We start from the raw sequence: 16047 nt of genomic DNA, 5'->3' as shown, positions 1-16047 counted from the left end.
CATGAGTAAGGATGTCAGGCCTGCAGTCACATGAACAAAATGCATTCCTTCTTAATGGGAAAGTTGCATGCAAGCTATATGTGTATATTCACAGGGCATCTTCATCTTCCTCCCAGTTTCCACACACTCTGGAGTCTTCAAGCAGGTTCTTCCCACATAGAAAGAGGCATAGAGGCCCAGAGAACACTTCGGAGCTGACTCCTGGACTTGGAGCAGGCCTTCCAAAGCTCCACTTGCCAATGTGCTTCCATCTACTCTTTCTGCCCACCATATGGGAGGAGGAGGAGGTCAAAATGGGCCCTGGAGGTCAAGACTCACAAACTCCAGTCTCTGATGCTTTGAGTATATACTCAAAACAGTCGCATGAAAATACACATTCAGTTGGGGAAGAACAAGAAAAGAGTGCACAGATAATGAACACTGCATTAGAATAGATGAGGGGTAGAACTATCCAAAAGGAATATATGATTAGGTATTATATGTATGACAACAATCAATAACAAGGATGCATTGCTGGGTCGGTTGGGGAAGAGGGATGGGGAAGAAAATGTTCAACAATGGGGGGGAAATTTATAAAAGAAAATACACACTCCCCAAAGAACCCAGCCAAGCTATGCCAAGCTTCACCCCAAGTCAGCTCTCACTGGTTTTCCATTAGGATGTCCTCCCTGGGCTACCTATCTTTTGTGGCTCTGTCTCCACAATGGCCATATCACACTACTGTGCACATAGCATGTATTTGGAGTGCAGATGGACAGGAATGGGTAGAAGGTTTTAATGCGAGTGTACAAACACTGTGTGTATGTGACCAACCAGCACTCCTTAGCATCCCACCAGTGATCCTGGCCTCACTGCACCAACCATAACTCAAGCAGCTCCAGAGAATTCAGTGAGGTAGATAAAAATCAGTGTTGATTGCGTTCACGGTACCCAAGGCTTGGAATGTCACAGTCAATCTGGAAGGAGTCAGCTCTGCCAGCATCACGTTGAATCTTGTACTCTTGTTCTTAACTGGTGAATGGTACTATCTGTCTGGAACAGAGACAAACCTATGGTAAGGGGATAGGAGACAGTGGAAAGTATAGGTAGGATAAACCAAACAGAGATGGCACTACGCTAGGGATGAAGTCAGGTGGTTCACCCAGGCACACACAGGGAAGTCACACAGGTTTCTACAACCTGGGACCTGACCCTTGGGGCAGAGTGCAGGGAGACTACAAGAAAGGTCAGAAGGAAGATTTCCCACCACAACCAGCCTGCATCCTCAGTGGTAGCCCCCAACAAAGGAAAGCATGAAAACCACCATCACTGAGCCAATCCCAGGGCCCCTGCATGTGTATGCATGTGGCAAGTACTCATTTTCCTATAATTCACACTGTTGTTAGGTGATATCTAGTTCACTACAGCTCCCAGAGACCCTATGATCAACACCTTGCCCTATCCTGCACCATCCTCATGATCTTTGTAGAGGCAAGGATGGTGAAATTCTATTTCATGTATTTAGAGCATGTTGTCAAGAAGGACCAGTCCTTACAAAGATATCGGGCTGGGAAAGGTGGAAAGTCAGTAAAAGAGAGGAAGACCCTCAGCAAGATGGGCTGACATAATCACTATAATAAAAAAGCAGATGCAATCAATTACCATATCATAAAATGCACCCTTTAACAGCATACAATTCAGTACAGTTCTTAGCATATTCACATTGTACAAACATCATCACTATCCAATCTCAGAACATTTCTACCACCCAAAAAGCAGCCCCCACACAGCCATGTCCCTCAGTTAGCATCCATTGCTCCATATCCTCTCTGTACTTGCCAATTCTGCACTTTTCAAACAAATAGGATCAGGTAACATGACCCTTTTGTGTCTGCCTCCTTTTCACTTCACACAATATTTTCAAGATTCGTCTCTGTGGGAGCTTGCAGAGCATACTTCGTTTTACCACTTTTTTACTTTGTTTTACCACTTCTGAAACCTGCTGAAGGGTCAGCTCTGGATCATTTTTGGCTTGATGGCACAGAACAACACAGAGAACATGGTTTTGTTGATGTACAAACTTATGGTATGTAGCAACCCTGCTAGCAAGTTTATCAGCATTGTTTTCAAAACAGCATGTGCTCACTTCTTATCTCTGTCACACTGTGGCATTTCAAATGTTTTCATAATGTTATTAGACAATTTATGTTGTAAGCGGGGGCAGTCTTGAGAAGGACATCTTGGAAAAGTGGAGGATCAGTTTATAAGAGGAATACCCTCAACAATATGGACTGGCATAGTGACTGTAACAATAGGCTCAAGTGTGCTGAAGATGGTGAGGATGGCACAGAACAAGGCAGGTTTCAGAGACATCCATAGGATTGCTGAGCTGTAGTGGACTTGAGAGCACATAACAACACTTGTGCACTTAAAAGCCCACATCATGATGTAAACATAACTTAAACACAGGCAGTGAGAGACCAAATAATTCATATGATTTACTTTCTAACAAGTGTTTCACATTCACATTGTTGTGCTGATCTAGAAATGAACTCACAATCTCTGCAAAGAATGTCTATCCTAGTATGTCACCCCTTCTTACAGAGTCACAGTCCACTGTAAGGGTATACATCATTTTTTAGTCCTTCATCAGCTAATGGAAATGCAATTCTCACTTTTTGGCTACTACTTATAATGCTGCTAGGAACTTCTGTGTTCACGGTTTTTGTTTTTCACTTTTCTTGAGGAAAATGTTTTCATACCAATCTAGGAGTAAAATTGCTGGGCTGTATTCCCACCAGCTACTCCACGGGAGAAGGATGGGCAATCTCCTCCCATGTGATTAACTGCCTGTGAAAATCAGCCAGAGGGTCAGCTACAGGTCAGTTCCGACTCAATGGTACACAATAACAACAATCATATTTTGGGGGAACTCTTGTGGCCCAGTGGAAAGAAACTACTGCAATCCCAAGAGCATGCAGTTCAAATCCACTAGCTGCTCTGCAAGAGTTAATCCTGTGAGATTAACTCCCTCTAAAAATCCACTGACCTATGGGTAAGTTCCAACTTAATGGCACATAACAACAACAATCATATTTTTGTACAATTCTTTTAAAACTGCCACACTGCTTTCTTTTCTTCTTTTTTTTGCAAGCAATCTTTTTCTTTTTTTCTTTAACACTTCACTAACATAACACTTCACTAACATAATGGACTGTATGAGGAAAAGTGTGGCATCAGGATTAGTGGAAGATCCATCAACAATCTGCATGCTGAAACTAAGGAAGACCTGAAGCACTTGCTGCAGAGGGTCAAGGACTGCAGCCTTCAATATGGATTGAGGCTCAATGTCAAGAAGACAAAGATTCTCACCACTGGACCAATTGGCAGCATCAGGATAGATGGTGATGATATTGAGATTGTTCACAGCTTTAGTTTGCTTGGCTCCACAGTCAACACTCTCGGCACCAGCAGCCAGGGAATTAGAAGACATATTGCAATGGGAAAGTCTGCTGTTAGGGACCTCTCCAAAGACTGAAGAGCAATGGTGTCACTCTGGAGACTAAGGTGCATCTGATACAGGCCATGGTCTTTGCAATCACTTGTTATGCATCAGAGAGTTGGACAATGACTAGGGAGGATAGAAGGAAAATTGAAGCCGTTGGTCTGTGGTGCTGGAGAATAGTATTGAGGGTACCATGGACTGCTAAGAAAACAAACAGTTTCGTCCTGAAAGGGTTAAACCGGGCTTCTTCTTGGAGGCAAGGATTCTGAGGCTTCGTCTGACACACTTTGGACATGTTGTAAGGAAGGACCAGTCCTTGGAGAAGGATGTCATGCTTGGGAGGGTGGAGGGACAGTGCAGGAGGGGAAGACCCTCTATGAGGTGGATTGATTCAGTGACTGGGGTAATCAGCGTAGGTGTGTCGGAGGCAGTGTGATTGGCACAGGATAGAGCAGGGTTTAGGGCTGTTGTACATAGGGCCCATAACAACAACAATGTAACAGAAGAGGGAACTCTGAAGTTAATGAAATCCTCCCACGTGACTCTTCCTTCTGAAGGTGCAAGGAAAAGAACCTCACACAAAATCAAGCAACAGAAACTGAGATTAATTTTCATATAGAGTTTTTATAAGGAAAACAGTGGATAAAGATCAAAATAATTTTCCTGTGGATAATAAATCTAAGTAAATACACCCACAAAATAGGAGGGGGAAAGTTGTGATATATTACTGCAAAAGGAATCTAAAAATGTCAGAATTATGAAAATCATTCATAAATAAGATAATACATAAAAACTGTACCTCAAAATCATTGCCATCGAGTTAGACCCTCCATTGCATCAATTACACAGGAAGAGACTGTCCACTGTTCTCCCACAGAGCCATTGGAGCATTTGAAATACCAGAAAAACATGGCCTTTGGGTTGGCAACACAACTCTACCGTCTAAGTCACGAGAGCTTCCTAATAAGGTAATGTTGCCGTTGTGTGCTGTCAAGACGGAATGGACTCCTAGCTGACATTCGAGCAGGTTTTCAGAGGCAGTAAATCACATGAGAGGAGATTGTCCATCCTTCTCCAGCAATAAGGTAGCAGATAAAGACAATCACTGTAGGTCATCCTAGGTGATTGGTAGGGAGTTCAGCCATTAACCCAAAGGTGGCACCTCTCTGGCAGTTTGGAGCCATAGTGTCTTTCCAGGAAAAAGATAGGACATCTCTTTCCTTGTATTTTACAACCTTGGAAAGCAAGTGGAAAGTCAGCTATGAGTTGGTTCTGACTCGATGCCAATGAATGAGAGAGTTTGTGAAATCAGATTTTCTTGGAGTATGGAGGCTGAATAAACCCCTAAAATTATTCCCCTAAAATAATCTTTAAATATCAAACAAAAACTATCCTCTGCAGTTTTCTTTTTAAATAATTTTATTATTATTATTATTAATTTTAATGAAAATTTAGAGACTTTGGATTTTCATTCATTCATTGTTGCACTTTTCTCCCTCCCCACCCCAGTACACTCTTCTATTTGAAAAGTAAAAGAAAAATTCTTTCTTTGTTGTACAATCCACCCCCCCCCCAGGTCCACTCCACTAAGCAGCCTTCATTCTGGACTACTGTCATGACAATAATACCTAATCACATGTCCCTTTTAAGCAGTTTTCTCCCTCATCTGTTTCAATGCCACACTGCTTTCTAAAGCAGCTAGAATGTTTCACATTTTAATCAACACTACATGAGGGTTCTAACTTCCCCCTATCAGACACTTGTTGTTGTCTACATTTTTTATTACAGTCATCCAGAGGGGCCGAACAGAGCTCTGGTTGACATAGTCTGTACATAGTATTCCACTCTTAACACAGAGGCCACACATCTGATGCAGCCGGAGTCCACCAGCAGCTCCATGTAACAGAGATAGGCTGTCTCCTCCTGCTGTGATCTAGCCTCAGAAACCCAGTAGGAGGATCGCTACACAGCAGAACTGACTCAACCACAGAGAATCTGAGTCTGAGATCGAGTTGAGGTAAAGTGGCTCATCACTCTGGTTTTGATTTGCATTTGCCTAATGACTAATGAAAGGAGGCCTGGTGGCAAAAGGGTCACACTCTCAGCTCCTAGCCAAACAGCTGCGATCAGAAGCACCTACTGGCTCAGCAACAGAACTTCTTTCTATCTGATTTCTGAATTCCCTGGGAGCAGCTGTAATCCCCTGCTCGAATTTCTGTGAGCCCAAATGAACTCAACAGCACTTAACAATGACTAATGATGTTGAGTATCTGTTCATGTGCTTACTGTCCATTTAAAGGAGGCTTGGTGTCAGACTGCTACGTAAAAGGCCAGTGATTCAAATCCTCCTCTCTCTTCCTGGAAGAAACATGAGTAGCCTCCTCCCATGAAGACTATATCCTTAGAAACCCAATGGAGGGCTGTTGAAAGCCAGAAATGACTGCACGCAGTTGGTATGTGGGTTAATGAGCCATTTGTAGCTCTTCTTTGAGAAAATATCATTTAAATCCTTTGCCCATATTTAAGTTGGGTTGTCTGTCTGCTTTTTATAATAGTTTATTGCAAAATTAAAATACATTTTTTAGACCAGATTCTTCCAATTTCTTCCACCTACCACTCATCAAACTATACAGCCCCATGATTAATCCCTTTATCCCACACTCTTCATCCCTCTGCTTGCACCCTTCCCTCTCCCCCATGGATCCTCATAGTTATTCTACAATAACAGTTTTATACAATATTTGTCGTTGTAGGACTGATTTAGTTCACTAAATATATTGCTGTCTAGTCCTTCCCAAGTTAGGTAGTAATGTACAAAATCATTGCTCCTGCATGCTGCATACCACTGTATGAATGTACCATAATTTCTCAATCCATTGGATTGAGATTGTACAACTGGGATGTTTCCATCTTCTTGTGACAGTGAATAATGCTGCTATGAACATTGGTGAACAAGACTCCATTTGTGCCTCAGTTTTCATATTCTCAGGGTATATTCGAAGCAGTGGAATAGGTGGGTCATATGGAATTTCTATGTTCAGCTTTTTGAGGAAGTGCCAAACTGCCTTCCAGAGTGGTTGTACCATTTTACAATCCCACCAACAATGTGTAAGAGTTCCTATCTCTCCACAGCCTCTCCAAAATTTATTACTTGCTGTCCTGCTAAACTCGAGGTTAAGAATTTTTACATAAACATTCCAGACACTAGATTCTTATCAGATACATGATCTCCAAATATTTTATTGCTGCATTTAGTGTCATTTTAGAAATCAGTAACCAATCCCAGGTCATCAAGAGTTACATATCTGTTTTATTCTAAAAATGTTATATTTTTAGTTTTTGTGTTATTGTTGTTCTTAGTCATCAAGTTGACTACAACTCATAGCAACTCTAAGAACAACAGTCACACTGTGCTGCTCCATACTGGCGATCAATGCTCAAGCCCATTGTGGTAGTCACTCTGTCACAATGACGACCACTTTTCCACTGATCCTCTATCCTTCATAGCACAATGTCTCTCTTCAAGTACGGTTCCTCCTGAAAATATGCTCAGGCTAAGTCAGCTGAGTTTTCACATCTTGGCCTCAGGGAGCACTCTGGTTGGAATTTTCAAAGATAGATTTGTTTTTTCTTTTGGCAGTTCTTTTGGCTGTGTCAAATACCTTTCACCAAGACTAGAATTCAAAGGCACCAATTCCTCATCTTTCATTTTCATTCAGTGTCCAACTTGAGATGCACAGGAGCAAATGGAAAGACTTGAATCAAGTGCACCTGAGAGGTACTTGATTCCATATCTCCACAATGTACTACATCTTTTGATTTCTTTTTTTAAAACTTAATTTACCATCTAACTTTTTTTAGGTTTTTAAAAAAGTTTTTACTTTATATTGGTTTGCATACAAAATTCTTTTTTAGGGTTAAAATGTAACTAAAAAGTATTTCTTTAAACTAAGATTTATTTTGAGGGCATAACTAAACTTTTTCAACCCCCACCCCCACCCCTACCCCATATACTTTGCAGAAGGGTTAATACAGTCAATGTTATAAAGTAGGTATGCATATCTTGAAGGATTGGAATAAACTTTAACTGAGAGATAACAACTTCTTTTTACGTCATCATAAAAATGTTTAAGAAAAAAGGGGGAGGAAAAGGAAAAAAGAGCAACAAGGATTTCAGATTGACCAAATCTCACATTTTGTCTAATACATTCAATCCTGGCTAAAGTGTAACAAAATGGAAATAAGATTATAATACAAAACTCCCATTATAGCACACTACACACCTGTGTTCCAAGTCTACCCGCTTCCCTAACACTTCCAATTCAATTATTTCCCAGCCTGTTGGACCTGCCAATGAAGAAGCATGTAGATCTTCTCCTTGATCCAGTTTTTGTTTTAAGGCTGGTATGTCTGGGTATCAGCTCGGTAAACAAGACAGCTGAGGTCGGCCAGATCATCAAGAGAATCAAACAATTGACTGATATCATATGTGGTTGAAGGACTGTTGGGATTCATTCTCTTCAGATGTTCTTCATACATTTTATAGATGCCTTCCATCTCATAGATGCCTTCACTGACTCATAGTCTGCATAAATTCTGCCTTCTGACATCTTGGTAGGCTGTACCAACAAAATGGTGTGAGACATCGTGGCAACTCTCTCACTGCACCACTGCAAATGAGCCAAGCTGCAACTCCGCCCACATACAAAATTTTTATGCATCTTGTTTGACACTATTTTTCATTCACATTATGTTTCATACAATCACTTGCATGCATTGTGTCTTGTAAAGTTAATCACCATTGAACGATGCCCACCATTACCCCCATCTTCTTAGAGCCCAAAAAATATTTCCCATTTCCTTTACCTCCTCCCTCCTTCCACCAAATTGTGTGAACCCATGATTTCCCCCCTTGCACCCTCTCAGCCCTCTGCGCCCATCCCTTCCCTCCGTAAGACTCCTGTATATGTTTTTCCAGTTATCCTTCTACTTTTATAATTATTTAATGCTGTAGGCTCAATGTCAAGAAAACAAAGATTCTCACCACTGGACCAATTGGCAGCATCAGGATGGATGGTGAAGAGATTGAGATTGTTCACAGCTTTAGTTTGCTTGGCTCCACAGTCAACACTCTTAGCACCAGAGCCAGAAAATTAAAAGGCACATTGCCATGGGAGAGTCTGTTGTTAGGAACCTCTCCAAAGTACTGAAGAGCAATGGTGACTTTCTGGAGACTAAGGTGCATCTGATACAGGCAATGGTCTTTGCAATCACTTGTTATGCATCAGAGAGTTGGAAAATGACCAAGGAGGATAGAAGAAGAATTGATGCCTTTGAGCTGTGGTGCTAGGGAAGAGTATTGAGAGTACCATGGACTGCTAGGAAAACAAACAGATTCGTCCTGGAAAGGGTTAAACCGGGTGGCTCCTTGGAGGCAAGGATTCTGAGGCTCCATCTAACATACTTTGGACATGTTGTGAGGAGAGACTGGTCCTTGGAGAAGGACGTCATGCTTGGGAGGGTGGAGGAACAGCGCAGGAGGGGAAGGCCCTCTATGAGGTAGATTGATTCAGTGACTGGGATAATCGAGATGGGAGTGTCAGAGACAGTGCAATTGGCACAGGACAGAGCAGAGTTTATGACTGTTGTACATAGGGTCGCTATGAGTCCCAAGCAACTCGATGACACATAACAACACCACCAACAACATTTAATGCAGTATTTGTCCTTATCAGACTAAGTTCACTCTAATATTCTAATATTCTCCAGTCTCTCCCAAGTTATGTAGTAATTTTTTAAATAATTGCTCCTGAATGTTGCATGGTATTCCACTGTGTGAAAGTTCCACAATTTTGCAATCCATTCTATTCTGGTTGGATGTTGGGGCTGTTTCCATGTTTTTGTTATGGTGAATAATGCTACTATGAACATTGGTGTACAGATTTATGGCTCAGTTCTAATTTCCTTGAAGTATATTCCTAGCATTGAAATAGAGAGGTTATATGGAATTTCTATGTTCAGCTTTTTAAGGAAATTCCAAACTGCCTTCCAGAGTGGCTGTAACATTTTACAATCCCACCACGAGTGTATGAGAGTTCCTATCTCTTAACTTTCTCTGCAACATTTATTGCTTTCTGTCCTGTTAAACTTTGCCACTGCTACCGGAGTAAGATGATATTTCATTGTGGTATTGATTTGCATTTCTCTTAATGCCAGTGATTTTGAGCATTTCTTCATGTATCTGTTGGCCATTCAAATGTCTTCCTCTGTGAAAAGTCTTTCTATGACTTTCGCCCATTTTGTAATTGGGTTCTCAGTCTTTATCTTGTGAAGGCCCTATAGGATTCTGTATACTTGTTATAAGACCCTTGTCTGAGATGTTACTTGCCAAACGTTTTCCCCCAATCAGTAGGTTTTCTTTTCCTATTATCCTATTACCCTTTTCCTATTACCCTATTCCTATTATCTTATTTCTATTCCTAATTTACCCTATTAGAAAAAGTTTTTAATGCACACAGGAATTTAATCTTTAGAAGATTCCATTAATCAATTTTATCTTCTCCTGATTATGCATTTCTGGTTATATTTGTCAGCCTCTTTATTCATAGGCTAGGCCTTCTAAGCTTGGTCTCATTCTATCTCTTATGATCTTTATGGTTTGGAGCTTTACTCCTAAGTCTCTCTGATCCATCTTGAGTTGATTTTTTTATAAAATGTGAGACGTGGATCCTACTTAAGCTTTCTGCAGGTAGCAGTCCAGTTTTGCCAGCACCATTTGCTGAAGAGATTGCTGTTTCCCCATTTGATAGGTTTTGTTTCCTTGTTTAATATCAGTATTAAACTCCTGTGACTCATAATGACACTATGTACAACACCTATAAATTCTGCTCAATTCTGAGCCAGTCTCACTGACTCTGACACAAATACCCTTCATTATCCCAGTTACTCTATCAACCCATCCCATCTAGGGTCTTTCTCTCTTGTTCTGTCCCTCCACCGTTTCAAGCATGATGTCCTTCTCAATTTGTTTCAAGGAACTTTTTTACTTCATTCTTTACTTCTTCTATAATCCAATTGTGTTCTAGCATGGTGTAATTTAGCTTCCATATGGGTGGTTTTATCAGCTTTATCCTCTTGCCATTAATTTCTAGCATTATGGTATTTTGGTCTGAGGAGATACTTTGTATTGTTTCAATGAATTTTTAATTTGTTGAAGTTTGATTTGTGTCTTAATATATGCTCAGTTATGGAAAAATTACCATTTGAGAAGAAAGTAAATTGAGGTTTAGTTGAGTGCAGTGCCCTAAATGCACCCACAAGGTCAAGCTAGCTGATTGCATAGTTTAGATCTTCTGCATCTTTGTTAAGTTTCTTTTGAGTTGACCTATTCTTTGGTCAAAGTAGTGTGTTAAAATCTCCTAGCAGTATTGTGGTGCTATTTCTTTCTTTAATTCTATTAACTGTTTTTAATCGTTAAAAAGACCATCCATCTTGAAATATAATGTTGTGAGTGACAGAATAATATCCATACACATATATAGAAGACCTGTTAATAGCACTGTCATCCAAATATATATACCAAGAGCCAGAACCAAAGAGGAGGAAACGGATTACTTTTACCAACTTTAGTAGTTGGAAATTGACCAAATATGCAACCAAGATAGTTTGATAATAATGGGTGATAGGAATGCAAAAGTTGGGAATAGGGAAGAAGGGAAGTAGTTGGAAAGCATAGACTTGGTGACAGAAATGAGGCTGGAGACAATGATAGAATTTTATACAATCAATTACCTATTCATTGCAAACATCTTTTACTAGAAAAACAAACTGTGACTATACACATGGGCTTCATCCGATGGTCTACCCAAGAATCAGATTGACTACATCTGTGGAAAAATCATTGGAGAAGCCCAAAATCAGCTGTGAAAACTAGGACAGGTGCTGATAGTGGAACAGACCATCAACTACTCATATACAAGTTCAAACCCAAGGTAAAGAAAATAAAATCAAATTCACAAAACCCAAAGTTTGACCTTGAGTCAATTCTTCCCACAAGAATTTAAAGACTATCTCAGGAACATGTATGAAGGATTGAGCACTAATGAGTGAAGAATAGATGAGCTGTGGGAGGATATCAAGAATATCATTCATGAAGAATTCAAAAATTCACTACAAAGACAGAGGAGAAAGATCAGGATGAATATCAGAAGAGACTCTGAATATTACATTAGAGTGCAATAGAAGTGTCAAGAACGCTTCAACGATTTAGATCCTCCCAGAAGAGCCATGGATGAGCATTAACATTACTGGTAAGTATATTCATTTTCTCCTGGACACAGAGCCTACTAATTGGTCCTAAAAGCCTTCTGAGGTCCCAACTCTTCTCACTATCTCTTAGTTGTTGGAATGGACGGAAAACCTCAAAAGCAGTTCCTTACTTCACCTCTACCTTGCATGTGAGCTTCCGAGTTGTAAAACAGCCCAGTGGTAGATGGACTTTGCTCCAGGACTTAAGAACCATAAATTACATAGCTGAGTCTCTACATCTTGTGGTTCCTAACCTCTACACTATAATAGACAACGTGCTAGTCCATAGGCCTTTTATTGTAAGAACCACCTTCCCTCTGTAACTTGATTTGTGCCACTACTAGAACCTCTACTCGGAATATTATTACTTGTTAATTTTTTACTCAAGTACTTTTAACTTGTTAGTTAAATTTGTGTCTTCTAGGTTGCAACACCTCCATGATGCATCTTCAAGGATATGAACATGTACGGCTAAGCACAATTGATAACAGTGAATCGAAAATCCAAAATCAATCTCCATAATAGTCTATCTGTTTCCTACTGCCAAAGGGGCCCTTTAGAGTAGTGAGAGAAGATCTTCACCCTGAAACCCACAGCGTCCCTTTTCAGCAGGAAGTAGCTAAGAGAATACGCCATCCCCTTTTCCTTATGAATCAGGGTGAAGTCTCTCTCAGGGAGGAGTGATAGGGAATGGCAAAGGACACACTGACAAAGGAGATTAATCAGAACTGGTTTTGACAAGCAGTGTGGCAATTGGACAATTAAAACAGACATTTGGGGGAGGGGAGGAAGAACGAACTGAGGAGGAGGGTAGAGAAAACAGTGCAACAATGAATGAATGAGAACCCAAAATCTCTGTAAATGTTCATTAAAACTAATAAAATTTAATAATAATTAAAAAAAAGAAGTGCCAAGAAATCAAAGCAAAGGGAAGAAATCAAGAAGTTAAGGAGCTGAACAGAAGATTTCAAAAGGCAGCACAGGAAGACAAAACAAAGGATTATCATGAAATGTGCAAAGAAGCTGGAAAAGAAAAAAAGGCCGAATTTGTTCTACATTTCTTAAGCTGAAGGGACTGAAAAACAAATTCAAGCTTCAACTTGCAATACTCAAGAATACTGAAGGCAGAAAGACCCAGAAAGCATCAAAAGAAGATGGAAGGAGTACATAGAGGCACTATCCCAAGAAGAATTGACTAACACAGAAGAATTTCATGAAACGACATATGATCAAGAGCCTATGGTAATGAAGAAATTGGCAAAAAATAAGTCCCCAGGAATAGATGGGTTACCAATTGACATATTTCAGCAAAGAGATGCTGCCCTGGACACACTGACCAGGTTATGCCAAGAAATATGAAGTACAACTACCTGGCCAACTGACTGGAAGAGATCTATATTTATTCCCATTCCAGGGGAGGTAAAAGGTGACCCAACAGAGTGTGGAAATTATTGAACAACATCACTAAAATCCCGAAACAACTGGAACAGTACATAAGCAGAGAGCTTTCAGATCTGTAGGCTGGGTTTAGAATAGGCTGTGGCAGTAGGGACATCATAGTCAACATTAGATGGTTCTTGGCTGAAACTACAGAGTACGAGGAGAATATCTATCTGTGTTTCATTGACTATGCAAAGGCATTTGACTGAGTGGATCACAACAAATTGTGGCTAAACTTAAGAAGAATGGGAATCCCAGAACACTTGACTGTGCTCATGCAACACCTATACTTGGACCAGGAAGTCAGAACAGAACAAAACAAAACAGGGAAACACTAAATGGGTAGTTGTTGTTGTTGTTAAGTGTCGTCAAGTCACAGGCAACTCATAGCAATCCTATGAAGGAAAGTCCTCGACACTTGGGTGCCTTTCATCTTCTCTCCAGGTTCACAGGATTTCCAGAGGCAAGCTATTACAAAAGTGGATGCCACTCCTCCTTCCAAGCTTGTTTTAATGGGGGAACTTCACCCCACTCTCTGTCCACATTGGGTAGCCAACCATTAACGCATTTGACACATTAGTGTCACAGTGTTCAGCCTCACAGCAACCACAAATGACCATGGTATGGCAACGTGGACACCAGGCTATATGACCTAAAGGAATGTCTGAACAAAAACAATGAAAGACAGGCTCGAGGGCTGCGGATTAAAAGTCACCCACCTTTGGTTTGGTAGCATCACTTTCTGTCCACTGGGCTAGCTGATCTCTCTCTCTGTGTTGATATTACTGTTGTTAAGTGCCGTCGAGTCGCAGGCAACTCATAGCGATCCTATGAAGGAGAGTCCTCAACGCTTGGGTGCCTTTCATCCTTTCTCCAGGTTCATAGGGTTTCCAGAGGCAAGCTATATGGTAGTGGATGTCATTCCTCCTTCCAAGCTTGTTTTAATCGGGGAGTTCCACCCCACTCAGACATTCCTCTAGGTCGTATAGCCCTGGTGTCATAGCTGCCATACCACAGTCACTTGTGGTTACTGTGAGGCTGAACACTGTGATACTGATGTGTCAAATGTGTTAATAATGGTTACTAAATGAGTTAGGATGAGCAAAAGTGTACATCAGGGATGATGTATCCTATCTCCATAACTTTTCCATCTATATGCTGAACAGATCATTCTGGAGGCTGGACTTGATAAGGAGGAATGTGGAGTGAGGATTAACAACCTATGTTATGCAGATGACACAACCATGCTTGCTGAAACTGAAGAGAACATGAAGTGTTTCCTGAAGAAGGTCAAGGACTGTAGACTTCGATATGGATTGAAGCTCAACATCAAGAAAATGAAGATTCTCACCATTGAGAATTGACAGCTTCATGATGGAGAGAGAAGAGATTAAGATTGTTGATAACTTTAGCTTGTTTGGTTCCACAGTCAATGTTCTTGGCACCAGCATTCAGGAAATCAAAAGTCTAATTGCATTGGGAAAGGCTTCTATCAAGAACTTCTCTAGAAGGGCGCTCTGGTGGCCTAGTGTCAAGAAGCTGAACTGCAATCCCAGAGGTAAGTCGTTCAAATCCAACAGATGTTCTGCTGGAGAAGGAGGGGCAATATCCTTCTGTACCTGTCAGATCTGATTTGATGGTACACACAAAAAAGAATTTTAAAAAATACAAATTTAATAAAAGAACTTCTCTAGAGTGCTGAAGAGCAATGATGTCAGTCTTGAGACTAAGGTGCACCTGATCCAGGCCATAATCTATATATGCATCCAAGATCTAAACAATAACTAAGGATAATAGAAGGAGCTATGCCTTTGAGTTGTCATGCTGGAGAAGAGTGTTAAACATCACATGGACTGCCTGGAGAAAAAACAGGTCTGTCCTGGACAGGATGAAACCAGAATGCTCCCTGGAGGCAAGGATGCTGAGGCTTCATCTCATATACTTTGGGCATGTGGCCAGGAGGGACCAGTCCCTGGAGAGGGACATCATGCTTGTAAGGGTGGAGGGATAGCACAGATGAGAAAGACGCAAGATGGGATGAATTGACTCATTGACTGGAGAAATGGCATTAGATCTGTCAGACATGATGAGATTGGCTAAGGATAGGGCAAGTTTCAGAGCTAATGTACTTAGATTTACTATGAGTAGCAGGTGACTTGGTGGCACATAATAACAAAAACAACCATTTGGTTCACAGGTGTTGACCAAGGTTATGTCTTCTTGATCTAATTTGACTTGAATTATTATGTGCCCTTCCTTATGTTTTGGTGTTTTTCATCCTTATAGTTTATTTTATCAGAGATTAGTACTGCCACTCCTGCAGTTGTTTTTTTTTCCTGGATGCCATTTGTTTGGTATATATTTTAAGTATTTCTCCTGATTTCTCTTGTAGGCAAAAAGATGTGCCAAAAAAATTGATGTCCTTTGTTTTATTATCCATTCTGGTACTTTTTTTTCTCTCTCTCACATTTCTTTTCTTTTTTTGTAATTTGTGCAGTTAGTCTATTCACATTAAGTGTAACTACTGAGGGGCAACAAACTGTGGCTGACTCTGAGAAGAAGGAGAATCCTACAACACTTGATTGTGCTAATGAGAAACCTATACTTGGACCAGGAGGCAGTCATCAGAACAGAGCAAGGAAACACTGCATGGTTCAAAATTGGGAAGGACATATGCCAGGGATGTGTCCTGTGGCTGTATCTTTTCAACCTCTATGTAAAACAGGAGGCTGGGCTGTATGAGGAGATGTGTGGCATCAGGATTAGAGGAAGAGTCATCAGCAATCTGTGTTATGCAGATGTCACAACACTGCTTG

At 40.7% G+C, this 16047-nt stretch overlaps 1 pseudogene; it reads right to left on the bottom strand.

The window, feature by feature from the left end:
• Positions 1 to 886: 886 nt before the first annotated feature.
• LOC102845934 overlaps positions 887 to 16047 on the bottom strand; it is a 62514-nt pseudogene continuing 47353 nt past the window's right edge.

The sequence above is a fragment of the Elephantulus edwardii genome, unplaced genomic scaffold, assembly GCF_000299155.1.
Source record: "Elephantulus edwardii isolate Elephantulus edwardi_28Jun2011 unplaced genomic scaffold, EleEdw1.0 scaffold00241, whole genome shotgun sequence".
Classification (NCBI taxonomy): domain Eukaryota; kingdom Metazoa; phylum Chordata; class Mammalia; order Macroscelidea; family Macroscelididae; genus Elephantulus; species Elephantulus edwardii.
Note: the sequence above shows the minus strand (reverse complement) of the source record. Positions and strands in the feature narration are given on the sequence as shown.